The 27238-nt window shown below is 45.1% G+C and overlaps 1 pseudogene; it reads right to left on the bottom strand.

The window, feature by feature from the left end:
* Positions 1–6331: 6331 nt before the first annotated feature.
* LOC136845675 (uncharacterized) lies at positions 6332–12129 on the bottom strand (annotated as a pseudogene).
* Between the last annotated feature and the right edge of the window lie 15109 nt (positions 12130–27238).

Raw genomic sequence — 27238 nt, 5'->3', positions numbered from 1 at the left:
TATAACTGAAAACATTTTGTTAAAGCAGTCAAGTTTTACTCTGTTTGTATTATCAATTTGGATTTTTTCTAATAATTTACTCATGACATTCATTTGTTTTTCTTTGTAATATACTAAGTGCTTAATGCACATGCACCCTTTTTCATGGTTACTCCAATCCATGGTTTCCTTTTTTATATTTCACAAAATTTTTTATAATGTTTGTTAAACCATCTTTTGTTAAGTTTTGTTATTATTGCACAATTCTACAAAACAATCATTACAGCCACATGTTTTCATGTACACTGTTTCATTTGCTCTTGTACCAATTATTGGTGAGGGAGTAATCTCTTCTCCTTGACATAATCATTGTTATCTTTAACTTCAGTGTTTTGAATATGTGATTCCATAGGTTTTACTATTATTTTAGGAGATAAAGGTACATTCTTAGTTTGTTTTTGTTCTTTCTTTATATCTTGTCTTTAGTTTAACCGATGTTGCTCTACTTATAGTTTGCTTTTCTCCCCAAAGGCCTTTTTTTACCTTTAATTTCCACTCCATCATGACTTTGCTCTGTTTCTTCTGTAGTAGTATCATCATCTTGTGCTATTTACATTAAAACTTCAAAAAGTTGGATAAAATGTTACCCATATCCTTTGTGACTGTTTCTTGATTCTTTACCATTTTATTTTCTTTCTGTAAAGCATTATTTTCTTCTTGAGATTTATTTGGCTGTGGTTTGTTACTTCTATCTGTATGTATTTTTGATTCATGATTAGTTCTTGTTGTCAAGGCATATGTAAGTTTCTTAGCAGGGTCTTGAATTCCTCTCACTTTCAATTCTAATTTAGCCTCTCTAATAGACATTCCTGTTCTTTCTTGTAGCATTTTCAATTCCATGTTGTGCATGTGATACATGCATTCCTTGGATCTTGCATGATGATTCTTCCCACAGTTTATACATTTTGGTTCGCTGCAATTCCACTGTGTGGTATGTTGTGCATATTGTGGATCTGAAGAACCACAACATGCATATACAGGTTTGTTTCGACAATATTTTTTTGCAAGCCCACATTTACTACAGTTTTGACGGTGTAGTGGCTTGGGGACATAGGGCCTTATTCTCTGTTTTGACCTAAAACTTTTATTTTTTGGGGTAGATCTTGACCCTCAAATGTTATTTTCATGATTTTTAACATTTTCTTATTTTTTTGTTTACTCGGTATGTTATATACCTCACAATCTTGGACTCTGGGATATCTTTTTTAAAGAGAGTCCAAGAATATTCTTTTGATTGGTTTGTCACTCTTCAGGAGGGGAGCACGATGGTACCCTGAATGCTGTTCATAGTGTCATGTTTTTTTATTTTTACTTTTGTATTATCTATTGTTGTTACAGACTATAAGCCACATATTTTCTCTTATCTGTCTAAATGATGACATTTCTGTTGTTGAATGTCTGTTTAATTGGTAGTTTTCCAACTTTAGGGCTAAAATTTTCCATTCTGTTTCTGGAGTTAGAAACCTTGACCAACTTCCACTCCCAAAGAGGGAGTCGAAGTGAGTCAAGGCTGGTCAAGACGATATTTACTTCTTTTTGATTTGTTGTGAACTGGAGCATACGGTTCCAGTGTGATTACATTTGGATTCTTTTGTTTTTTCCAAAGAAAAGGTTGCTACAGGAGGTTCCAGCGGTCATCAACTGTGCCAGTCACTACCATCAAAGGGCCCAGGGGTACTCGAATTTTTATTTTCTTGGCATAAAGATTTGAGGAGGAAAAAAAAATTAACCTGAAAACCTTAAAAAGATATCATCAGCTTTTCATGGGTTTTATTCTTCCACAAATGGCACAGGGAGAACCCACTCCCAAATGTCCGCTCCTTACCCTACCCCAAAGGGGATGGCACAACATGATTAAGTGGCTCAAGTGTAAGCCAAACCGCTTGCTAGAACTGAGAGTATTACAAGAATACAATCATCCCCACCTAATCATGTTATGGGCAAACGGATAGAATGCCGAGTCCTATCAAAGAACCAGACCCCCTGGAATCCGTCCGTGGTCAGCCCTAACAATAGTTCGGCCTTTGAGCTACCAATCTGGTAACTCTCAGGAGTCTGAACATTATCCCGGGCAGTTGATGGTCCTACCACAGTTCTCACTATTTAGTTTCGGATATAAACCCATTCCCAGCTATGATATCTTTTCCTATTTATCAGGTCAGTAAATTTTATTAAAGTGGAAAATTCCACAAATTCAATCCAAAATAATATATGATAGTATGTGAGACTCTTGGACTCAAACCCAGAAACAAATTCCTGGGGTTCAACAGCCCCCTCACCACGTCAGGGTGGTCTCATATTGAGAAACAAACCACTGAGTGTCGCAAAACTCATCCTGAAATCTCGGAAGGCCAGAACACTGCCTTGAGCCCAGGATGGTGATGACAAGGTACTAATCGTCTCAATCCCACACTTTCAAGACAAAGTCTTACAGGTGTGTGCCTATTCCTCGATCAGTGAATCCGTAAGTAGACACACGATGTAAGGGGAATATGCAAGCATATTCGAAGGTTCCTTCAATCAAGCATTAGCCTAACTCCTTCCTCATACTTCGAAGAGGAAAGAAGGACAGAGGAGTGGAAGCAGACTTCCATTCTCTGCCATGGGAAGCTTCTGCAAGGTGACAGGATACCGAGACAATTAGCTCTAGCTGGGCTGGCATTTCCTGAATTGGGAGCACGGGAGAGGAAGCGGGATGAAAAGAATTACCGAGACCTAAGGGGAAATAGATACTTCTCATGAAGGAATCCATTCCCAGGTCTCAGCAATGTCGCTGCCAGCTCCAGAGACTTTATAAGTATCATTTCATCCAGGAATCTGTAGTAGGAGAACTTCTTCCCAGTCGATACTTCTTTCTCTCTTCCCTTCTTCCCTCCTCCCATATGGGAATGAGGGTGGAAAGAGACACAGTTATGCACACTTTCCTAGAAAGGTAGGAGAGGCGATGTTCCGCAATCTTCTATTGAAGCCTGGGACTTCTTAGGAGTTGAGGGGGTTGGCTTGAACTCGAGGTCGAAGTCGAGATGACTAGGACCCCAAGATCTTGGCCACTGTCCAAAGGACAAGGCAGTGCCCTAGTACAAACCTTGATTACCGAGGTATCTGGCAAATCTCTGCAAAGAAAGGCAGAACCAAGTAAAAGGGTTCGTTCTAAGGGTTGAGCCAACTTCGGGACTTATGAAACTGGAGATCCGGTGGGACAAAGTCCTTCTTCTTAGCACCAGAATTGTCCACAGAACTGCAGTCGGCCAGACTCTTCGAGGCAAGAAGAATTCGTTTTCTGTCAAGGCAGGGGAGAAGCTTGGTGTCTTGACCTGAATGAACTCCTTCCCCAAAGAAAAGTTCATCCGGTCAAGAATGCTCTTGGAAGCAAGGAATGCGGCGGCCCCCGACACTCTCGGCCCCTCGGTAACTGCAAGGGTTGTGAATGATGAAGATTATTCATTGGGGGACTCACGGTCCTGTCCTGGGGATCCTCGCGCTGACGAATCGGCACAAAGTTCTCCAAAAAACGAGGGCAATCACAACTTGAAAGACCCTCGCTGCTTCCGAAGTGTGAAACTCCTGTGCCTCTGTCCTTGGAGGGAGCCTTGACAGATCCCATTAAACCCCCCTCAGCTACCTGGTTGTACTACAAGACAATTGGGGGACCGACACCCAAAGCACACCAGGAAGCCGAACTCCGAAGAGCTCCCTCTGTCCGTCTCACGCCTCTCAGAACAACCGAGAGGAAAAGAGAACAGGTGAGGAGAAAGAATACCCCTACCTGTCCTGCCAGTAAAACCAGCAGGAGGTGGACCATGTAGCGATAATCAACCGAAGGAGATTACTGCTACATGAGGGAAGAGCGCTTGTGCCGTGGCAAAGCGCTTTCCTGGGAAGAGCAAAAAAGTTCACTCGAACAGAGCCGAGAACCCGATTCGGAAAAAAACGAGTGGGGTTGAGCTGAGCCGATTGTGCGAACGCAATCCAGACTGGGAGGTATGCGGTGGACGGGAGACAGGCAGGGCGAGCCGAGCCAAGGTGAGCCAGTCTCGCAAGCACGACCAAGGGCTGGGCAGGGGCGAGCAAACCGAGCAGAGCCAGTCTCGTAAGCGCAACCAGGGGCCGAGCCGAGCCGATTGCGTGAACACAATCGGAACTGGACAGGGCAGAACTCGTCTGCCGTGAACTATTGCTAGTTTCCCGAACTCTAAACTCCAAGGCCAAGGCCCCTCGAGAAGAAGGTTCAAAAGTGAATTCTGTGTCTGCTATCCTGCATGCTCGAACCATAAGGTTCGAGACACAGAAATGAAACCCAGCCAAGCAACCGAAGCAGCTGGCAGGCAGTATCGAGACACCTGGTCTCGGCACCCAGACACCTGGCGCCCCAGCACCAACACCTGGCGTCTCAGCACCCAGACACCTGGCGCCCGGCACCCAGACACCTGGGTGTCTTGGCAAGGTCTCGTCCTGTGCCTCTCATCAGGAATTCGTGATCGTAGGGTGAGCTACCCAAGACTCCCAAAACTTGGGAGCGGCTGCTCTTGGTTTCCTAAGATATCGAAAGAGCCAGGCACAGAACCAGCCTTAAATGCAGACTTCCAAGACTGGTAACGAGGGCGCCGCCTCGAGAGGCCACGCTCTCGCGGCCCCCGAAACACCAGACCCCACAGGAGATTGCAAATCGGTTCCCGCCTGAGGGCGGAAAAAGCCAACGAGAGAAACTTGTCTCCCGGAAGAGAGTCAGTCCCTTAGAAGTCCCACAGGACTCCCAAAGTGAATCTCTTCCCTGCTTCTTCTGGTGCTCGAACCACCAGGATCGAGACACTAGGCTGGGAACCCGAACGAGCACTGACAAGCACTCGGAGTGCTTGTGGTGCTGGTGGGAAGGGCTGACACACCTGGGTGCCTTGGCCCTTTCTCTCGCACTGCTCCTGAACTGGGCTGAGGAAATATTCTCTAGACCAGATCAGGATACTCGATATTCCATAGAATCTCGAGCAGTCGGAGGGGCTAGGGAACAAGCGCCCGAAGCAGACCCTGTCTTAAAGGTGGAACCTCTAGGACTGGGAGCGGATCGCAGACCAAGGTCTGCGCGCCCACGGCTCCCGAAACACAAAACAAAGGGATATGCGAATCGGTTTTCTAACCCGAAGGTTGGTAAGAGCCAACGTGAAACCCACTGCCTCCTCGGAAGGAGGCAGTCCCTAAACGTCCAAAGGCATCAAGGGAAGCAGCAGTTTTCCTCTCCTTCGGCCGGCGGAGGTCTGTCTGATTCGGGACCCCTTGGACCTCGGGAGAGGAAGGGAAGAGGCAGCAGGCGACTAAATCGAAGATAGATGAAGAAGACGGTGGCTACTTCCACAGGGCGGCCTCCTTCACCTCCACTCCAACATCACCTACAGGATGGTGGACACGAAACATGGTAACCTCCAGAGCAGTCAGGCAGGAACACAACGGACGCGGCCCAGGACACTACCACCAGGAGAAGCAGCAGGCATGGTCAGGACAGCCGATGCAGGAGCTACAGCAGCGGTTCAGAAGGCAGGAGCTACCGCGGCGGCCAGGAACATCACTTCAACAGGGCGACTTCCTTCATCTTCACGCCAACATCTTCTACAGGATGGTGGACATCATAACCTCCAGGGCAGCTGGCAGGAACACAACGGAAGTGGTTCCGGGCACGACCACTAGGAGAAGTAGCTGGCACGATCAGGACAGCCGATGCAGGAGCTACGGAAGCGGTTCGGAAGGCAGGAGCTACTGCAGCAGCCAGGAACATCACATGAAAGCCACCAGCAGCGACAGGAGCGATCAGGGCGGCATTCGGCAGGAGGCCAGGAAGAGCAGCCCAGAGACTGTCATCGAGTTAACAGGAGCTTAACACAGGGAACAGCAGGAGCAGATGGACCACAGATATGCCAGAGGCATTGCTATAGCATACATGAAGGCTAGTATTGACAGCGATCGATCCACATCGGCGGGAACAGAGTCAGAACAATCCCAACGTGGAAATATGTCATCTAACCAGGTAATGTGGTCAATCCCGAAGCAACACTAAATGAACATTGGCACTGCTTCATGCGAGATATCCTTTGATCCAGCCAACTACTGCTGTGTCTGCTATGCTCACTGTCAACCTGAAAGAAAAAGCAAAGATGATTAGAGAGGGAAACTCCTCTTGCTACGAAGGGAACTGCCCTACGCAGCGGGAGGAGGTACTCTAGAAGAGGTCACCTGATCACTCCCCACCCCTGGTCTTCGCATGACGGCGAGCAAAGAGGCGAAGGAGAGATCTACTAAAGGGGAGAAGGAAGAACCTACGGGAAGAGATAAAGGGCAGAGGGGAGACCACCAAGGGCGCCACCGTGGAAGCGGAACTTACAGACGACTCCCACAACCTCCCACCCGGCCCGTAGTTCTCCAAGCGCAGGCGGCGAGCAACACTGCATAAGTAGGAAGGAAGTAGTGATGCCCCTTATACACAGAGGGCAGATGCCCAAGAAGGGAACGAACTCTTACGTCCCGATCAATGTAGGGGAGCGACGATATTACGTCCCAAACTATATCTCTGAATGTACAGGGGCACCTTCAGTATTTCTGTAAAGGGCTGCTGGAAGAGAAAAGAGAAGCATTACCACTTGGTTACGCTTCTCCAATTACGCCCTTGGCCGTCAAACCCAAGACACAGCGCAGGGAACGACGGCGTATGCAAGGTATCATAAATCCACATCACAAATCGTGGATTTGTATTAATAAATATCACACATGTAATATAAACAAAATTACAGGAAGATCCCACTGGGATAATAAGAGCTTAACGACAGTCAGGCAGAGAGAACCAAAAACACATCAACGCATGACGGCCGAAAGCAAACTGGCATGTTTACATCCAGGCAGGCGGGTATTCCCGCCTACCTGGCGGTAGTTACTGCCTAACCACCTTGCTCTAGAGTTTAACGGCCATTTCCAGCCCACACCTGAAAGTAATTCCTAATGTAATGGACCGGTTTGTATATCGTGTCAGAACAACTTTTCTTTGGCACTATGAAATGATGTACTATGATAACAAAAATGTGATTCATACAGTAGACTGTGCCAGTACATAAATAAAATAATTATAATGAATCACACAATAAGGTTAACTTGGGTCTACACCTGCCTATTCATTCTCATTTAACTAAGTTCTGCATGACCGTATAGTAGCTGAACTGACACCACTGTTTGGTAGTAGGTGGCACCAAATTCATCAGTGCAAGAGAGCCATGCGTTCCTGCCATGTTACCTTTCCCTCCTGATTAAAATAATCTTTGAAAGTGTCACGAATAGCTTTGGCATGGTTGCTAAGACCTCTGGGAACTGCCTGCAGCCTCTCAAGCCCACCATGCTGATGTTCATGCCACTGTCCTAGCTGTACCCTGCCAGTCGTTTCATCTTCCCTGTCCAGTAGCTCAAGCGGGGAATAAGTGTCTCTGGACAATACTCTTAGGAAATTATGTAGAGCTGCAGTAGCCAATACAATGTTCTTTGCATCTGCAGGAGAAGCATTTATGGCATGTTAAAAACCTGGAATCTTGCAGCAAGTATGCCAAATGCATTTTCTGATGCCCTCCTTGCCCGAGAAAGACGGTAATTAAAAATCCGACGTTCAGCTGTCTGATCACGACCAGGATATGGTTTCACCAGAAAGGGCTTTAGTGGAAAGGCATCATCCCCTACAATTACATAAGGACACTGCCTATCGGAAAAGGGAAGATTATGTGCATTAGGAATGCTTACTAAATTATTCTCTACAGCTTCTTTAAGGTTACACTTCTCCCACACCCAACCATCACTTGCCCTACCATAGGCACCAGCATCCACATACAAAAACTTATAATCAGCATCAACCACTGCCAACATTATAATACTGAAATGTCCTTTGTAATCATCATATTCTGAACCTGTGTTTGGAAATTTAGCGATGAGCACTCGTTTGCCATCCAGGGCTCCAAGACACATGGGAAAATTCCACAGAGAGTAATAATTACCAGCAACTTGGTGCCACTCATCACCACTTGTAGGAAGCTTTAAGTATGTAAGCTTCAACACTTGGTAAATTGCTCTGCAAACTTCTGGGATGATTGACGATATTAGGGGGGCACTGATCTGAAACTGGCACACCAATGATGCTTGTGTCTCCCCTGAAAGAATTTGTAAGAATCAGTTAACGGTTTTATGGTTTATTGTAATGCAGTGAAATCATTATACAGTATAACCCCAAATATAACGTATTTAACTAAACGGAATCATCAAGCAACGGAATTTTTTTCAATGGAAAATTACTGAAAATAACTTCCCTTGGCTATGCTAGGCCTGATCATAATAGCACATTAATATGGACAAACCTGCTGCTAAATATCGCAGGGTAAGAGTGAGGCGTTCCCCAGCAGTCACGGCATCCCTCATATTGGTGTCTTCTTTCTCAATAAGAGGAGTCACTAGCTGTAGCAGTTTTAAGTACTCTTATTTGCTAAGGTGGATCCACTTCCTCATCGTGTCTGGGTCCTCTGAACTCAGTTCACGCAAAAGTTTGTAGTACACACTTCCTTCCTGCCTTCTCGCCAGCCACGGACGGGTCCACAATCGTTTTTTCATTTGCTTTTTCTTCCATGTCAGTAACAGAGGAGGGATCCATCTTGATTGTTTATGTTTTGATGCAGCGGCAACTCCCGGCAATACTGCTGTCGACCGTGTAAACACTTTTGGTTAAAACCTGCTGGCAATACCGGGTGGCTGGAACTAGCCGGCCATTGCCAGGAGGAAAAAATGCCCAGTGTAAACCCACCTTTACAGACAACGCCCGCAACCTCCCACCTGCCCACAACTCTCTAAGCGCGGGCGGCGAAAACAACACTCAGCACAAGAAGGAAGGAAGTAGTCATGCCCTTGTGCACGGAGGGCAGAAGCCCAAGAAGGAAGCGAACTCTTACGTCCCAATCAATGTAGGGGAGCGAAGATATTACGTCCCAATTTAATATTTCTGATTGTACAAGGGAATGCCTTCAGTATCTAAATAAAGAGCTACTGGAGAGAAGCATTACCACTCGGTTACGCTCCTTGGCCGTCAAACCAAGACAGCGCAGGGGACCGACGGCTATGCAAGGTTATCACAAATCGTGAGTTTGTAATAATAAATATCAAACACACGTAATATAAACACAAAATACATTAAGATCCCAACGGGATAATAAGAGCTTAACAACAGTCAGGCAGAGAGATCCAAAACCACGTCTGCATCGCATGATGGCCGAAAGCAAACTGGAATGCTTACATCCAGGCAGGCGGGTATTCCCGCCTACCTGGCGGTAGTTACTGCCTAACCACCTTGCTCAAGAGTTTAACAGCTGTTTCCAGCCTAGGCTACGCTTAACCCTTAAACGCCTGTTGGGCGTAGCAAACGTCGACTAAAATTGTCTGTTGAATGCCGAGTGGACGTAGCAAACGTCGACTACAAAAATTTCAACCTTCGGTCAACTTTGACTCGACGAAAATGGTCGAAAAACGCAATTGTAAGCTAAAACTCTTACATTCTAGTAATATTCAATCATGTACCTTCATTTTGCAACAAATTGGAAGTCTCTAGCACAATATTTCGATTTATAGTGAATTTTTGAAAAAACTTTTTCTTACGCCAGCATGATAACTTCGGCCGAAAATTTCAGAAATTCTTTCGTCATTTTGTCGTAATTTTGCACTGTTCTATATTAGCCGTTACATAAAGTTTTATATATGAAAATGTGTGCAATTTCATGTACAATACAACAGAAAATAACTCATGGTTGTAGCTTTTACCAGTTTTGAAATATTTTCATATAAATCACGATAACTGCCAAAATTTCAACCTTCGGTCAACTTTGACTAAACCAAAATGGTAAACAAACGCAATTGTAAGCTAAAACTCTTACATTCTAGTAATATTCAATCATTTACCTTCATTTTGCAACCAATTGGAAGTCTCTAGCACAATATTTCGATTTATGGTGAATTTTTTGAAAAAACTTTTTCCTTACGTCCGCGCCAGAAATTCTTTAAATCGCGTTGTCGTAATGTTTGCACTGTTTTATATTAGTCGTTACATAAAGTTTTATATATGGAAATGTGCGCAATTTCATGTAGAATACAACAGAAAATAACTCATGGTTGTAGCTTTTATCAGTTTTGAAATATTTTCATATAAATCATGATAACTGCCAAAATTTCAAGCAGGTCAACTTTAACTCGACCGAAATGGTAAAAAAACGCAATTATAAGCTAAAACTCTTACACTCTAGTAATATTCAATCATGTACCTTCATTTTGCAACAAACTGGAAGTCTCTAGCACAATATTTCGATTTATGGTGAATTTCTGAAAAAAATATTTTTCCTTACGTCTGCTGCGCAGTAACTCGGCGAACATCTCAGAAATTCTTTCGTCATGTTGTCGTAATGTTTGCATCGTTTACATTAGTCGTTACATAAACTTTTATATATGAAAATGTGTGCAATTTCATGTAGAATACAACAGAAATTAGCTCATGGTTGTAGCTTTCATCAGTTTTGAAATATTTTCACATAAATCACGATAACTGCTAAAAATTTCAACCTTCAGTCAACTTTAACTCGACCGAAATGGTAAAAACGCAATTGTAAGCTAAAACTCTTACATTCTAGTAATATTCAATCGTTTACCTTCATTTTGCAATAAATTGGAAGTCTCTAGCACAATATTTCGATTTATGGTGAATTTTTAAAAAACATTTTCCTTACGTCTCAGCGTATAACTCGGCTGAACATCTCAGAAATTCTTTCGTCTCGTTGTCGTAATATTTGCACCGTTTTATATTACTCGTTACATAAAGTTTTATATATGAAAATGTGCGCAATTTCATTTACAATACAACCAAAAATAACTGATGGTTGTAGCTTTTATCAGTTTTGAAATATTTTCATATAAATCACGATAAATAGAAAAATTCGACTTTCGGTCAACTTTAACTTTCGACCGAAATGGTAAAACTGCAATTGTAAGCTAAAACACTTACAGTCCAGTAATATTCAATCAATTAGCTTCATTTTTCAACAAACGGGAAGTCTCTAACACAATATTTCGATTTATGGTGAATTTTGAAAAAAAAGTTTTATCCAGCTGGCGTTAATTCATGCATCATTTTGTGATAATATTTTCTCTGTGTTGCTTTGATCGTTTTAAAATTTTTATATACCAAAATCATCATAATTTAGTGTACAATACAACTAAAAAAATTAAGTCATTAGCTTTAACCGCTTTGCTTACAGCGCGATTTGTATACAATTATATACGAGTTTTTTTCGCTGTCATATATTCCAATATTTATATATGATAATGATTTTTTCATTTCTGATGGTTGCATACTAAACTTCAGGCAATGACAAAAAAATGAGCCAAAATGAACTCTTAATCTTAAAAACTAAGCGTGCTGTGATTTTTGAAAAAACTTTTTTCGCTTCAGCGCTAACTCACCGAACACCGCCGGCATACGGAGACGTTTTTGTAAATAGGGCTTCAGTGTTAAAGGGTTAAGGTAATTCCTAATGTAAAGGACCAAGGGTTTATATATTGTGTCGGAACAAAGCAAAAGCTAATACTGTACATTGACAACAGTACTGTTTCTGCTTTCGCAGTAGAACAACGGCAATCTGTGAGACCAAAAACAACATCAGTAAGGCCTAAAGAAAATAGAAACAAGGCCAAGGTAAACCGGGTTAAAGGATGTGCACTTTGCACAAGCAACCACACATGGACGCACTGTAAATCCTATGCAACCAGAGGAGGAAAGACAGAACAACTCAGAACTCTGGGTTTGTGTTTCATATGTGCATCCAGTAAACACTTCAGTTCCGACTGTGACAGGCAAGGCTGTAATAACGGTTGCACTGTTAGACATCATAGTGCTATATGCAATAGAAACCAGCCAAATAAATCTAAGGTAGGTGGGGTACAAGTTGGAATACACTCTTCGACAAACTCCGGACAGGGAAATAAGACAACTAGGAAGTCGATCTTACCTACAGCCACAATGACCCTAAAGGGTAAAAGGGGTCGCATTGTGCGAAAGAGAGGGTTGTTAGATATTGTGCCGAGAAATCATTTATAAAGAAATCTGCTCCTGAGGGACTCCACTATAAAAGCAAGGGAGTTGAAAATATATCATTGAGAGGTTACTTAACTTCTACACCAGTTAAGGGATATGAAAAGGTGAACATCGCTGTACCTCATCACGGTACATTAATAAATATGGATTGTATAGTGGTCAACAAACTACCAGAATATACAAAGAAATTCGGCGTTAAGAAGAACTTAAGGTCGTTATGTAAAATGAAAATCAGCCTGGTTGATAAAGATTTTGATCTACCTGTGGAGAAACAATCGCTTATTGAATTGTTAATGGGTTGACAATGTATACAACATTTTACACCCAGGGTTTAGGAAATCTGAATATTTAGTATTGCTACCAACCATATTTGGTTACGTGGTAACCGGAACATGTAGTTCTCCTTCCACCAAGGAGACTCATGTTTCCATTTTAAAACTGGCAGTCGAAACAGACGTCATAATTATGGCTCAAGGGGCTACTCAGTTAAAGGATCCAAGGAAAGATCTTGAAAGTTTATGGAGTTTGGATCATTTAGGTATTGACTGCAGTGAAATAACGGAACAGGAACGGAAGGTATTAGAGAACTTTGAGAGTACTATAACATTCTGAAACTACTATAACATATTCTGAAACTGACAAACAGTATGTTGTGGCATTGCCTTGGAAAGGCAATAAAAGGAGATTAACTTCTAACTTTGGGTTGGCTTTGAGCAGACTAAAACAACAGTGTGTCAAGTTTCAGAAGGACACTTGGTATCTAGAACACTACCAGAAAATCCTGAAGGATCAGGAGGATAGGAGATTCATAGAGAGAGTGGAATATTTTAAAACAGAAGAATGTAATTTCTTGGCACATCACGGTGTTAAAAAGGACATACACCAACCCCTATTAGGATAGTATTCGACTGTTCGGTTAGACAGGGGAAAGGTGAATTAAGCTTGAATGATTGTTTGTGAACGGGACCACATATAACAGCTGACCTACTCAAAGTTCTACTGCAGTTTTAGGGCAAAGATATACCGAGTTGCGGAATTTGTGGAAGCAACAACTGGATTGGGATGAACAAGTCACAGACCCATTACAGAACCAATGGGTTGAGTTATCCGAAGACACAGAAAAATGTCTTGGTATTTTCTTTCCTAGGAATACTAGCCTAGGAAAGGGGGATTCCTTACACATATTCTGCGATGCCAGTGAGTTAGCATATGGTTGTTTAGCTTATAGAGTTAAGAACAAAAACTCTCATTTTATGATGGCAAAGGCAAGAGTAGCTCCCACAAAAGAATTAACTGTTCCGAAACTTGAGTCGATGGCATTGTTGCCAGCAGCAAGAATGGCCAAATTTATTAAAGAATCCTTTGAGAAGGATGAGTTTGCAGAACTGTTATTTGGTTGGACAGTAAAGTCGCCCTAAGTTGGCTAGTATCGAAAAACGTTCTCCCTGTGTTTGTGAAAAATAGAGTAGAGGAAATAAACTCTTTAATTGCAGAGGTGTTCTTGTCCTCTGTGCATACAGATGATAATCCCAGTGACTGGCTGACACGTGGGAAAAGGACAGAAATGATCTTGGATAGTTCTTTCTGGTGGGAGGGACCCCCTTGGTTTAAAAAATTCCTCTTGGCCAATAGACAGGTCATGGGTTGGTGGATCACTTATGCAGGGTAGGGAAGAGAACATTTTGGTCAGTACTGTAGGGGACAACCTGATAGTGATAATCACTTGCTGAATTGGGAGAGATTCAGCAAGGTTAAAAAGGTCTATAGGACCACAGCATGGATCCTACGATTTTTGAATAATTGTAGGAGTTCAACCAGTATGAAGAGGCATGGTGAATTGACCTTGGAAGAACTCCAAGAGGCAAAGAATAAGACCATTGCCATCATACAAAGGGAATATTTCCAAGAGTAATACTGAGAGTTTGATGAAGGGGGTAAGAAAACCAAACCTAGCTCGTACACCAGTTGAATCTTTACCTGGACAACAGGGTAACAAGGTACAAGGGTAGACTGGAACACGCACAGTTACCCGAATCTTTTAAGTTTCCCATACTATTGCCGAAGAGTTGCTATGTTACTCGAGTAATTATTAAAGAACATCATAATGCTAATGCTCATATGGGTGTAAATGCCACTGTGGCAAGTGTCAGACAGGAGTTCTGGATCCCACATATAAGGCAACTGACTAAGAGTATAATACACCATTGTGTTATTTGTAGGAGAACGCATGGGAGGCCATATAGGCCCAATATAGTTCCTCCATTACCTGAGTTCAGGGTGCAATATAAGCAACCTTTTAATATCACAGGCGTGGACTACACCAGCGCATTATGGGTTAAGGGAAAAGGACAACGCAGTGAGAAGGCTTATATAATCTTATTTACATGCCCAATAACCAGAGGCATACATGTGGAGCTAGTTGATAACCAGTCCTGTGACTCGTTCCTCGTGAGTTTTAAAAAAATCTGTAGCAGAAGAGGTTTCCCAGCACTCATGTTTGTAGCAGCATCAGAATACCTTAAGACCATGCCGGAGAATCCCATGGTAAAAGAACATCTGTTAGATATAAAGTGTAACTGAAGTTCATTCCAGTGAGAGCACCATGGTTTGGTGCTATATGGGAAAGGCTAATAGGACTTCTGAAGTCATGCCTAAAAAAGATCATAGGCCAAGCCTTGCTCAGTTTTGGGGAACTGACCTGTGTGCTAGTGGAGCTGGAAGGAATTATCAATGACAGACCATTAAGTTACACACCTGGGGACTTGAATCAGCTGGAAATTTTAACCCCTAACCATTTGATCCTTGGATGAAAGCTTAAGTCCTTCCCAAGAGAAGTAGTAAATTGGGAAGAAATCTCCAGTGACCCTACCTATGGGCGGAGAGAGTTCACTGAGAAAAGATTCCTCATGTATCCAAGTTGTGTGACGACCTGTCGAAGAGATGGAAGAGGGAGTATTTAACAACGTTAAGAGAGACCCACTGAGTAGGAATAGTGCATGGCTCTTGGCCCAGGATAGGGGAAGTTGTTCTCATTCATGACAAGGAGCCAAGGAGCAAGTGGAAATTGGGACAAGTGATCAAGTTACACATGGGGAGAGACAAAGTCCCAAGAGTGGCTACTCTAAGAACAGCACATAGCCAGCTTATGAGACCTGTAATTAAGTTATATCCCTCAGAGATGTGGCAGGAGATACGGGAAACTAATCCTGCGACAGATGACATTCGGTCAAGCACCCACCCAAGCAGGAGGACTGCTGAAATAGCTGCAGAAGCCAGAAAGGCATTGATAAGAACAGGACTATTGTAAATAATGTAGGCATAAGTTTTCTTGCGGGAGGTATGTCGAAACTTCGACAAGAGAGATTGTACTTTTCCGCAAGTTGTAGTATATAGTTTTATATATGCTCTTTAAATTTACATAAAATGGAAATGCGTATTATGTAGAAGGATATTATGTTTTGTTGTGCTCGTATTTAGTAATGAAGGGCGCTGTTTAAACTGTTTAGTGTGTAATGTTGCTTAACTACCGGTATTGGTTGTTTGTCCGGTGGTTAGTCGAAGGTTTGGTGTCCGTCAAAAACGACCGTGAAGTCAGTCTCTTCATAATCTTGAAAGAGTGGTTTGAGCTAGTGGGGACTCAAGAATGCAGCCATAATTAGCGGTGTCTACAAATCCACTGAAGTATTCCTATTCATCTTAAAGTACATGTGGGGAAACTTCCTTTAGGAGATATGCATATCTAAATCTAAGGAGAATTTCTTGAGGTGTGATTTGGAAGAGGGTCATGAAATAGAGATTGTGCTCACGCCAATCTAACTACTGTATTTCAAGCTAGGAACACTGAGTGCACCAATAGTAAGTTCGCATTGTTAGTTTAGTTAATATACACAACGCAATGCATTGATTTAATCACAATATGAACTAGTATAAGAGCTAAGTAACCTGGGTGTAATAGTATAAGACTTAGGCTACGATTTGGGCCAGTACGTTTCAGATCATTTAAGCTACACGATAACATTGACGATTTGAAATGCTATACTTATTCTGAGTGAGTCGGAATAACAGTCAACTGCCAAAAAAATAATGGTAGGCCAAACTGTTCCCAAGCAACCAAAATACTACAGGAAATGTCCATTTCCAAGGTAATAAACACCTGATGCGGAGCAACCCCACAGTTCTACCACGTAAGGCTTAAATAAGGGTAATATTGCAGTAAAAGGCAACATGGCCAAATAGCAAGGAAATACACTTTTCTAGGTCATTTTGATGCGTTTCGCACAAATTTCACATTAAAATTCGTCGGAAATTGATAGTTTCTTAGATATACCTGGATTATTTTCTCCCATTTAACACAGTACTCTTGAGATCCTAACAGTATGCTGTCACCAAGATTATGAGTGTGTTCGTGTGTTTGTTTACAAATGTAGCTCCTCTCACATGTTAGTTTTGATGGACAATGACAGTTTAAGTAAACACGTGACAGTTTATTACAAATCCATTGGCTGTTTTAAAAAAAAAACAATAACCAATTACATTTGACAGTGTACCCTGAGGAAATCATTTGAATTCTGCCAGTGTTTTTAGTTTCACCATGGCTACTGTGGAGGTGTCATGCAGTGCCTGTGAAAACGATTATTTTGACTTTATTCAGTGTTTGACTCTAAAAATACAGAATTTATTATTTATTTGCAAGAACACTGTCTTACCAACTTCAGTGACTTGCCCAAACTGTCATATTCCTTGTTCTTACACTGAAGACAGACATAAGTTTTGGTGTGGAAAGCGAACAAAAGTCGCTAAAAATAACAATTTTTAAAAGTAAATTGTATTTTTCCTAACTATACAAACCCGAGGTCCTTTACATTAGGGATTACTTTCAGGCATAGGCTGGAAACGGCCGTTAAACTCTTGAACAAGGTGGTTAGGCAGTAACTACCTCCAGGTAGGCGGGGATACCTGCCTGCCCGGATGTAAACATTCCAGTTTGCCTTTCGGCCCAGGTACAGATTGAGGGGTGGCATGAGGTGGGCATAAAGTGTAAAGGACCTCGGGTTTGTATAGTTAGGAAAAATACAATTTACTTTTAAAAATTGTTATTTGTTCTGACACAATATACAAACCCTCGGTCCTTTACATTAGGAGACTCACTGATTGGAGGGAAGAATCTGATTGATAAAGTCTCTCTGAACTGACTGGACTTCACTACCTTGCCTTCCCTTCCTGGTCGTGAGAGCGAGGAAGGAAAAACTGCCTCTGACAAAAGATCGGGTTGTAAGAAACACAGGATCAGTTGTCAGACTTCTACAGTCCCTTTGCATGAAAGAGGAAACGTCAGTTCATGCAAAGTAGGCTAGGAAGAATTTGATGTCGGATGACAATAAGGCAAATACAAGCATTGGGTTGTCTCACAGTCATGGTCTCCTTCCTCCCCTTGCAAGAGGAAGGAGTGGGGTTGCTTCTATTAACCTGAACGGAAATAGAACGGGAGCTCCCGTTATGTGCTTATCTGCCTCGATCGCCCGGTCCAGCTTGTAACGGCATGTCCGCTCCCTGCCCGTGGGAAGAGAGCCAGGATGGGGAGAAAGAAGAGAGGCCAGTCACTCAAGATTCACTCTCCCCATCACAGAACAACATAGGTGAGATGCAACCTGTCCCGTTAGGGGAGCTGGATAAGCTACACAACTTGTTGAGCAGCCACCACAGGACCCAAGGAAAAAGTGTCCAGGACTTGTGTGCAACATCCCGGAGGTAGAAGGAGGTGAAGGTAGTCTGTTGGGACCACATACCTGCCTTCAGCACCTGACACCGACATATTCTTTCGAATGCGTGGGATGGACCAAGCCATCGACTTTGTGAGCTCTCGGGTGAAAGGTACCGGTATCGTCGTCGTCAGCTGCCAAGTACCTCCTTGATCGCTTCACGAAATCAGGAGGAAGATGTGTCCTTAGACACTTCTTCCTTGGGAGAGACAGTACTAGCAAAAACGTTGGCGACATCCAGGTTAGGAATGTCGAACCTTCGGAGAAAGTACCACAGCTCCCAATAGGAAAAAGTAACGAATGATCTGGATCATCGATACAAAGTCCAGGAGGAGGGGGAACAAGAAGGACTCGAACCCGACAGTTGATGCCAATGGATTCGAGTCCACCTACGACATCCGAGAAGGAGTCGAGGTATGATCCCCATCCCTGTTCTTCCATCTTCTACGCCAAGGCCAGGGTAAGATGAGAGATGGACCTAAGAGCTAAGGGCATATCTCTATCCGGCGACTCTGAGGGCACAGTGCAGAGCACGGACAGGAACCCTAAACGAGTCGCATGCCACCCAGGAAACAGTTCCTGGGGAGAGCATGACTGAAGAAGCTTCTCGTCCGTAGCTAACTCTCGACTGAGGAGACGAAGGCTACTTCAGATAGAAGACTAGGTCGCAGGGCCTACGTTCTTCACAAATGAAAGGGAGAGAAGCAGCCCTCGGCGGAGAAGACGAGAAGTCCAGACTTGACGGCGACTCTGACCGAGAAGAAGTTCCGACAACGACACCACCAGCGAAGACGGATCCAGTCCCTGGGACAGTGTTGCAGAGGACTTCAAGGGATATCCAGCTATATCCGTTGCCGCTGGCAAGAAAGCCTGTGCTCGCAAGAAAGCTGGAATGTCTCCCAGTCCTGAACACACAGGGATGTACTGCCTCAAGAACCGCTTCTTGTGTAGCTGCATAGGAGGATGGGTCAGCGGAATTCTTCTCGATGCCTCGGCAATCAGGTCGGATGAAGGCGAAGTCTTCAAGTATTTGTCTGTAACTCGGGGTGAGCAATGTTTGTGAACCCTAGCTAAACGGACAAATACAGAGGTAAAAACGTCGATATCGAGTTTTTTCACCAAAAGACAGCATGCCTCAACAGAGCGGCCCCTGGTCTGGTATGAGGGAGTGAGAAAACACTACCGACTTGTGCGCAGGGAGGCAACAGAAGGACGGTAGGGATTTCTCAGTCCAGCAGTCTCTGCATGAATCTTCGTGAAGAAAGAGTGAGCAGCATGTTCCGTCCCAATCACTCAAACCCGAGGCCAGGCTTGCCTACCAATACATCCCCACCAGGAATCCATCTGGTTAATTGAGCTGTTGAGTGTGCAATAGAACACTCGAGTACCTTCAAATGTTGAGATGAAACGGGGAAAAACGATTGCCTCCTGTTTGTCGACAAATGCCACTACTGTGGTTTTGGTGTTCAACGAAACCAGTGAGTGCCGCAAAACCCATCCTGAATTCTCGGACGGCCAAAAGGCTGCCCTGAGCCCAGGACGGTGACGAGAAGGTACTAATCGTCTCGGTCACACAAATTCAAGACAAGGTCTTACCAGTGTGAGCCTATTCCTCAATCTGTGAATCCGTAAGTAGACACACAGATGTGAGGGAATATGCAAGCATATTCGAAGGTTCCTACAATCAAGCATTAGTCTAACTCTTTCCTCATACATCGAAGAGGAAAGAAGGGATGGGAAAAGGAAGCAGACTTCCATTTTCCACCATGGGGAAGCTTCTGCAAGATGACAGGGTACCGAGGCAATTAGCTCTAGCCGGCTGGCATTTCCCGAATCGGGAGCACGGGAGAGGTGGTGGGATGAAAGTTCGATGGAAAGAATTGCTGAGACCTAAGGGAAATAGATACTTCTCCTGAAGGAATCCATTCCCAGGTCTCGGCAATGTCGCTGCCAGTTCCAGAGACTTGATAAGTATCACTTCGTCCAGGCATCAGCAGTTGCAATTTTCCTCTGAAGCCTATGACTTCTTAGCTAAGGAATTAAGGGGAGCTGGCTTGAACTCAAGGTCGAATTGAGATGACTAAGACCCAAAGTTCTTGGCCATTGTCCAAAGGACAAGTCAGTGCCCTGGTACGAACCTTGTTTACCAGGGTATCTGGCAAATCTCTGAAAGAGAAAGGCAGAACCAAGTAAAGGTTCGTTCCCAAAGGGTCGAGCCAACTCGGGACTTACGAAACCGGAGATCCGGGTGGGACAAAGTCCTTCTTCTTAGCACCAGAATTGCCCAAAAAACTGCAGTCGGCAAGACCCTCCGAGGCAAGAAGAATTCATATTCTGTCGGGGAGGGGTGGAAGTTTGGTGTCTCGACCTAAATTCACTCCATCGAAGAAAAGAATTCATCAGGTCAAGAACGCTCTCGGAAGCTAGGACATGGCGGTCCGAGACACTCTCGGCCCTCGGAAACTGCAAGGGTTGCAAGTGATGAAGGTTATTCATTGGGGAGCCGTGGTCCTGTCCCGGGATCTCGCGCCCGACAAATCGGCGTGAAGTTTCCCAAGAACACGGGGGCGATCGTAACTTGAAGAGGAAGACCCTCGCTGTTTCCGATCGTGAAACTCCTGTACCTCTCCCCTTGGAGGAGACCTTGACAGATCCCATGAAACCCTCCTCAGCTACCTGGTTATAATCTGAGAGAATCGGGGACCGATACCCAAAGCACGCCAGGCAGCCGAACTCCGAAAGAAAATTTCGTCTGAGCTCTCTCTGTCCGTCTCGCGCCTCTCGGAACAACCGAGAGGAGAAGAGAACAGGTGAGGAGAAAAGAGTATCCCTATCTGTCCTGCCAGAATGATAAGCAAGAGAGGCGGACCGTGAGCGATAATCAACCGAAGGAGATTACTGCCACACGGGGAAAGAAGAGCACTTGTGCCGTGGCAAAGCGCTTTCCTGGGAAGAGCAAAAAAAAGTTCACTCGAACATAGCCGAGAACCCGAATCGGAAAAAACCGAGTAGGGCCGAGCCGAGCCGAGCTGATCACGCGAACGCGATCCAGCTGGTCGGTATGCGGCAGGCGGGGCAAGCCGAGCCGAGTCGAGCCGAGCCAGTCTGGCAAGCTGAGCGAGTCGAGCCGAGCCAGTCTCGTAAGTGCTGAACGGGGCGAGCCGAGCCAATTGCGCGAACACAATCATAACTGGGCAGACTGGACTCGTCTGCTGTGAACAATTGCTAGTTTCCCGAACTCTAAACTCCTTCGAGGCCGAGGCCTCGAGAAGAAGGTTCAAAGGGGAATTCTGTGTCTGCTATCTTGCATGCTCGAACCTAAAGTTCGAGACACACAAGAAAGCCTGGCCGAGCAACCGAAGCAGCTGGCGGGCAGTATCAAGACACCTGGCATCGCGGCACACCGACAACTGGGTGTCCCAGCAACCAGACACCTGGGTGTCTCGGCACTTTCTCTCGTCCTGTGCCTCTCGTAAGGAGAGCGCTCGTGATTCATAGAATTCGAGCTACCCACGAGACTTCCGAAAATTGGGAGTGGCTGCTTTGTTTCCTAATAGATCGAAAGAGCCAAGCACAGAACCAGTCTTAGACGCAGACTTCCAAGACTGGCAACGAGGGAGTGGCCTCAAGAGGCCGCGCTCTCGCGGCCCCCAAAACGCAAGATCCCACAGGAGAATGCGAATCGGTCAACGAGAGAAACTTGTCTCCCGGAAAAGAGTCAGTCCCTTAGAAGTCCCATAAGACTCCCAAAGAGAATCTCTTCCTGCTTCTTCTGGTGTTCGAACCGAGAGGATCGAGACACCAGGCTGGGAACCCGACCGAGCACTGGCAAACACTGGGGAGAGCTTTGGTGCTGGCAGGAAGAGGAACCAAGACACCTGGGTGCCTCGGCCCCTTCTCTCGCACTGCTCCCGAACTGGGCCCAGGAAAATTTCTCCAGACCAGATCGGGATACCGATTTTCCATAGAATCTCGAGCACTCAGAGCGGCTCATGACAGCGCCCGAAGCAGCCCCCATCTTAGAGGCGGAACCTCCAAGACTCAGGAAAGGGATCGCATACACAAAACAAAGGGCTATGCGAATCGGTTTCCTAACCCAAAGGTCGGGAAGAGCCAACGAGAACCACTGCCTCCTCGGAAGGAGGCAGTCCCTAGACATCCAAGGGCATCAAGGGGAAGAAGCAGCATTCCTTTCCTTTGGCCGATGGAGGTCTGTCTGATTCTCGGGACCCCCTTGGACCTCGGGAGAGGAAGGGAAGACGCAGCAGAAGACGAAATCAAAGATAAGATGAAGAAGACGGCGGCTACTTCCACAGGACGGCTTCCTTCACCTCCACTCCAACATCTTCTACAGGATGGTGGACACGAAACATCGTAACCTCCAGGGTAGTCCGGCAGGAACACAATGGACGCAGCCAGGACACCACCACCAGGAGAAGCATGATCAGGACAGCTGATGCAGGAGCTACGGCAGCAATTCGGAAGGCAGGAGCTACTGCAACGGCCAGGAACATCACCTCAACAGGACGACTTCCTACATCTTCACGCCGACATCTTCTACAGGATGGCAGACATTGTAACCTCTGGGGCAGCTGGCAGGAACGCACGGAAGCGGCCTCGGGCACGACCGCCAGAAGCGGCAGGAATGATCAGGACAGCCGATGCAGGAGCTACGGCAAAGGTTCGGCGAGCAGGAGCTGTGCAACGGCCAGGAACGTCACTTGCACAAGGCGACTTCCTTCCCTTCACGCCAACATCTTCTACAGGATGGCTGACATCGTAACCTCCAGGGCAGCTGGCAGGAACACACACAACGAAGCGGCCCGGGCACGATCACTAGGAGAAGAAGCAGGCACGATCAGGACATTCGATGCAGGAGCTACGTTAAGCGGTTCGGAAGGCAGGAGCTACTGCAACGGACAGAATGTCATTTGAAAGTCACCAGCAGCGACAGGAGCGATCAGGGCGGCTGCGGCAGGAGACCAGGAGAGCAGCCCAGACTGTCGCCGAGTTGACAAGAGCATAACACAGGGAACAGCAGGAGCAGATGGACCACAGATACGCAGGAAGCATTGCAACAGCATACATGAAAACCAGCAATGACAGCGATCGATCTACATCGGCGGGAACAGAGTCAGAGCGATCCCGGCGTGGAAATATGTCATCTAATCAGGTACTGTGGTCAATCCCCGAAGCAACACTGAATGAATGTCGGGACTGCTTCATGCAAGATATTCTTGATATATCCAGCCAACTACTGCTGTGTCTGCGATGCTCACTGTCAACCTGAAAGAAAAACAAAGATGATTAGTAGAGGGAGGCACCTCCCGCATTAGGGAGGTACTCTAGACGAGGTCACTTGATCGCTCCCGGGTCTTCGCCCGACCATGAGCGAGCGAAGAAGGCGAAGGAGAGAGAAGGAAGAACCTACAGGAAAAGAAAAAAGGACGGAGGGGAGGCCACCAAGGGCGCCGTGGAAGCGGAACTTATCGACGACGCCCGTAACCTCCCACTCAGCGCCAAATCTCTAAGCGCAGGTGGCGAAAAGTAACACTCGGCATAAGTAGGAAGAAATTAGTGATGCCCCTTCACGGAGGGCAGAAGCCCATAGGTTCTAACTCTTACGTCCCGATGGATGTAGGGGAGTGAAGATATTGCGTCCCAAACTATATCTCCGAAAGTACAGGGGCGCCTTCAGTATTTACGTAAAGGGCCACTGGAGAGAAGCATTACCACTTGGTTACGCTACTCCAGTTATGCCCTTGGCCGTCAAACCCAAGACACAGGCAGGGGAACGATGGACTTACGGAAGGTTATCACAAATCGTGGGTTTGTATTACCAAATATCTAACACGCATATATAAACAAAAAATACAGAAAGATCCCACCGGGAAAATAAGAGCTTAACGACAGTCAGGCAGAGAACGAAAAACACGCCATCAACAAGCATGACGGCCAAAAGCAAACTGGAATGTTTACATCCGGGCAGGCGGGTATCCCCGCCTACCTGGGAGGTAGTTACTGCCTAACCACCTTGTTCAAGAGTTTAACGGCCGTTTTCAGCCTACGCCTGAAAGTAATCCCTAATATAAAGGACCGAGGGTTTGTATATTGTGTCGGAACAACTAAGCGCATTCGTCAGTGTCATTATTCTGTAAGTCTCTTTAAGGGCACCTTAGATAAAGTTCATGTACAACCTTGGCTGAAGCAGCAAAGAAACACAGACTTGGTTTTTTCTCTTCTTCTTTACTTAAAAAATAATATATATATAATGGATACACACACACAACAATCCTTTGGTGGAGAGGTAATAATCTCCTACAGGGCTTGACTTCAACTAACTGCCCATACTCCCCACTCTCCAAGAGAACATCTTAAATAATCATTGACAATCGACAACAAGTAATATACAAACTCAATTAGTCATAACTGGTCATTTACACCTCTTCCTTAATAACCCACAACAACAGAAATACCTTTATACACAAACTGTCCAATTAAACCCAAACAGTAATTAACAGTTTCAAACAATAATTATACACTCCCCCCTGAATTACATTCACATATATTACAAACTCTAGCTTTTCTAACTCTTGTTGAGTCTTGGAATCGCGTTGCACTCAACAACAGTACCTGAATCTTCCTCTTCCCCCTCATCTTCATGAACAGGAAGCTGTATAAGAAGCTCCTCATCCTCAGCATTAGTAGTTTCCTCACTCAATATCAATCCTTGTGAAGAACACGAACGAAGATCTCTAACATGGCGTGGAACTCCATTGACTTCAACAGCTTGTTCTGACAAAACTCCCGTAACCTTGCCTCTTTCAAATTGCATATTGCATTGTGTGTTGGATGGTTTTACCCACACCTCATCACCTGCTTTGTAGGGGCCACTCACTGCCACTTTGTTCATTGTGCATGGATCCACTCCTCGGATCCTCACAGGGTAAGAATACAGCATACTGACAGGGGCAGTCGTTGAGTCGCAGTCATCACGAGGCATCAAATTATACAGATATACAGCCTCTGCAATGCTACAGCCTTTCCTTGCAGCAATGACTTTAACAGTTCGATGGCATCTCTCAGCTATGCCATTTCCTGATGGAACATAAGCACATCTAAAATTAAGATGCACGCACCACTTTTTGCAAAGTCAGCAAATAGTTTGCTGCGAAAAGCAGTGTCATTGTCTCTTAACAGTTCCTCCGCGCTCCTCGTTCATAGAACACTGTCTCAAGTTGTCCGATGATGCTCTCACTGGTCTGAAAACGGAGCCGACGCCAGATGGCAAATCGAGATGGTCCACAATCAATGAGAGTAAGATACGGCCATCCATCGTAGTGAGTAATATCCATACCAACTCTCTGCCACACTCTATCCACTTCCAGACTACCCTTCTGCCACTTCACTGGGGCCGGGTCTATTGACTGGCATGCCTCACAGCATTTGACAACAGCCTGTACTTGCCGCCTGGTAACTCCTGGATGGACTTTCTTTACAAAATAGAGAGTTCTTCTCACAACAGAAGCACACACAAGTTTTGCATCTTGGTGACATGAACCAAGGTCCCTCAGCCAGCGCTGAGGTACACGTGTCAAACTGTCAGCTTTATTATTGGCAGAAGATACACATGTAATAGACAGCTGGAGGTCACACTCTTCTATCAATGACAAGACTATTCCTAGTCTTCTTCTGATGAGCATTTCACTTGCAGCCTTAGTCTTCAATCTGCTTTTTCCTAAAAGTCCATCTGAAATCCATCTATGCACAGTAGATGAGTCAGTCATTAATTCCACCTTTTGTATCTTCCAAGCCAGTGCAAGATTCAATCCTTTAATGACTGCATCTAGCTCAGCCATATTGATGTGGCAAGAGTCGTCTTTCGCAGCCAGCTGGCATCTTCCACAATGGAACCATTTACTTCTACTGCAACACCAAGTGCAAGAGAACTAGCATCCACCCAGATCTTGAATTTGTCACCGGTGACATTCCACTGTCCTCTCACAGGGTCATCCTTCTTAACCTTCTCCAGAAGTTCCTGTAAACACATTTTGATGTAATCATCATTAATGACGTCGCCCCATCCTTCAGTGACTTTATTGACTCTTCTCTTGATGAATGCTACCGCCACTCGCAGCCATCCGCAAACAGGGTAATGGCCTAACAGTCTACCACAGTATGAGAACACTGCTCGCCGAGTCAATTGTCTTGGTGCATCGCCCAGGTCATTGTCTCTCTTCCAAAAAAGACTCCTGCTCCCCCCAAACTCTCAGGCCCAATGCTCGAGCCCCTTCAGCAAGTCTTTGGTGTGGCTTACTTACTAGCCCAAAATTTCTGAGATGCTCCTCTACACGGCTGGCCTTAACAATATCTTCATTCACCAAGATGTCATCAATATAAGCCAATGTTCCTTTTCTTACAATTGGGTCCTGAAGAAGAAGAACAGTTTAAAACAGACTTCATTACCATTGGAGCAATATTCAAGCCAAACCCCAGTCGAGTCAGGCAATACCTCTGGCCTTTGAAATATACAGTCTGGTATGGCCACAGAGACTCATGGATTCTTATCTGCAGGTAAGCTTTAGCCAAGTCCACTACAGATACATTCACTCCTTGCCTGCGCCACTCACGTAGTTTGTCTGAACACACATCCGAGTCTGCTGTAAATGCATCACTGTACGTATTCAGTTCTCTGAAGTCCAGTACAGGCCGCACCTTCTTTTTATTTTGCTGTACAACAGCCATGAGGGGAATAAGCCCCTTAGCTGGTCCATATTTATTCTCATCATAAGGAAGCAGCCAACCATCACTCACCCATCTTTGTAGCTCTGACTCATACAGGTCCTTTGCCTCCTGAGGTACAGAATATGCCTTTACTCCATTCTCCAGGATGCCAGGCTCTTTGCCTTCAGACCATTTCCATGTAGCTGTCCAACATTTAATCAAAGGATCATAAATTGCGCTAAAATCACGCTCATCCACCCCCACCATCACATCAGCAGCTGCAGAAAAAAAGAGAGTCTTCCATTCCAAATTGTACACCACCCTGGGTATCGACAGTGACTCCTCCTAGAGCCCTCACACCATCCATGCCGAGAAGAAATTTAAAACCGAGTGGCATTAGAGTAGTTACACACACAGAAATGCTGGCAGTAGCTCCATTACTGAGCTGCAAGTGCACGGCGCCCATTCCTTCACACACCCATTCTTGCCCACTCACAGTTACCATGCTAACTGCGCGACTTGTTCCATGCCTTACAGCATGAAACATGAGCGATGCTTTGAGAACACCCAGTGTCTACTA

Source organism: Macrobrachium rosenbergii, chromosome 14, assembly GCF_040412425.1.
Source record: "Macrobrachium rosenbergii isolate ZJJX-2024 chromosome 14, ASM4041242v1, whole genome shotgun sequence".
NCBI lineage: Eukaryota > Metazoa > Arthropoda > Malacostraca > Decapoda > Palaemonidae > Macrobrachium > Macrobrachium rosenbergii.
This window is presented reverse-complemented; position numbering and strand designations above follow the sequence as displayed.